This window comes from Octodon degus, unplaced genomic scaffold (genome assembly GCF_000260255.1).
Source record: "Octodon degus isolate 3935 unplaced genomic scaffold, OctDeg1.0 scaffold00025, whole genome shotgun sequence".
Lineage (NCBI taxonomy): Eukaryota > Metazoa > Chordata > Mammalia > Rodentia > Octodontidae > Octodon > Octodon degus.
In genome coordinates this window covers 12402763-12404514 of record NW_004524601.1, presented here as the reverse complement: position 1 = coordinate 12404514, position 1752 = coordinate 12402763, and the positions used below count along the sequence as shown (strand labels likewise).

Below are 1752 nucleotides of genomic sequence, written 5' to 3'. Positions count from 1 at the left end.
ATGACTGATATTCTGCTCTTCTTGGATTTATTTTGTGCTGAGGACTTCCAGCACAAGGAATAAAGCCACTTAATGTATTTGAACTACATGGTCCCTGAAGACTCTCCCTGGCTATGCAACCCTATAGCAAATATGGCCAAGAGATGTGAGCCTTGAAGCTTTTTAACAGATTTTTCAAAAACACAGTATTTGCTCCCAGAATCCCTCGTGGGGCGGGGAAGGTTTGCGGGACGCTAGCGGAGGCAGCCGTCGCCCTGGTGGGTACCCCGCACCTCGCTCGCAGCAGCGTCGGGGCAGCTCACGGAGCAGGCCGACTCCCGGGAGGGGACAGACGGACAGACCTGCGCCGCCGAGGATGCTGTCCCAAAAGAAAAGCAGAAACGAAGCGTCCAAGTCGTCCGAGGTGCAGGGAGGGAAGTAAGGAAGGCGCCCCGTGGCCTCTGCTGCGGACTCCCAGGCCGTCACTTATCCCGCGCCGTCCAGCGATGCCAAGGCCAGCCGATGTCTTCCTGTTCAGGTTCTGCTGCCTTTTCAGCTTCTGGACATGGAGCGGCTCCAAGAAGCCAGAGGTTCCTCGGAAGGCAGGCACATGTCCCTCGGGAGCGTGGCTCGTCTCAGTCCCTCTTGACAGAAGTTAGCTTTGCTGTTGAAAACAGAGACTCTGCTTCCCGGTATTAGTATTCGGATACTTTTTTTGATGGACAGAGATGCGGGCACTTGGAGGTCGTGTGCAGGAAGACTACAGATATCACAAGGACCACCGTGATGTCCTCCGAGTGCCCCAGGGTCAGGGGAGGCAGGCTTCAGGGATTGGGAGAGTCGCGGCTACATCTCTAGGCAAGGCAGCTAATCCCGGGTCTGGAGGCTTGCCGCTTCCTCCCGGCTGGCCTGCGGACTGGACGGTGAGAGGTGGGAAGTGTCACATAGACCCTCTCACAAACACGACGCTTTGGAGCCACCCTCTCGAGGGAGGAGGACTTCCCCCTGGATGGGAGCGAGCGCAATCTGCAGAATTTGGAACCTGTTACGTAGATCACACAAATAAAAAGGCTCAGTGTAGGCATCCCTGTGCTCCGCCGAGTGGCCCTCGGTAACTTCCTCCTGTCACATTCCAGCCGCAACAAACTGAAAGAAATCAGTCCCTTCTGGTACCTACAAGTCCTTAACATACCGCAGAAGTTCCCCACTGGCTTCAAGTATATGCTCGAGTCCCTGTGAAATAGGACCACATTCTAAAGTAAAGTAGGAACTCTCCACTGGCTGGCCTGGATGCATAGCAGGAACTGCTCAAGTTACTCTTTGTGAAAGAACTGGAACAGATCTTTAAACTGCATGAAGCCAACAGACAGGTTCTTCCCACTGAGCTGGAAAATCGCAAGCAGAGTCAGCAGTGGTACACCCAGCAACGTGGCAAGAATTTTTAAGTTAACTTCGCAAAAGAAATTTTAAATTTTATAACAGCATTAAAATATTTTCACAGGCTAAAAAAAATGCAGACAAGTACCTTGGTTAACAAAGGCAGCCTACTTTTTGGAAATTACAAAATTTTTATTTCACCTGTATTTTGCCATTAGAAGTTTTCTTTTATTACAAGGTAAAAGTGAGTTTATTATTCTAAGAACCAGCATGGAATATACATCCAAATGCTGTCTATTAGGAAACTGCTTTCAATATTATTGATGGAGTAAGAAAATGTCGTAATCATATATTAAATGATCACTTGATAACTTCTTATGCAATACCTTTCTTTTC

At 49.3% G+C, this 1752-nt stretch overlaps 1 pseudogene; it reads left to right on the top strand.

The window, feature by feature from the left end:
- The window catches only part of LOC101589239, a 2295-nt pseudogene extending 761 nt beyond the window's left edge, over positions 1 to 1534 (top strand).
- Positions 1535 to 1752: the final 218 nt, after the last annotated feature.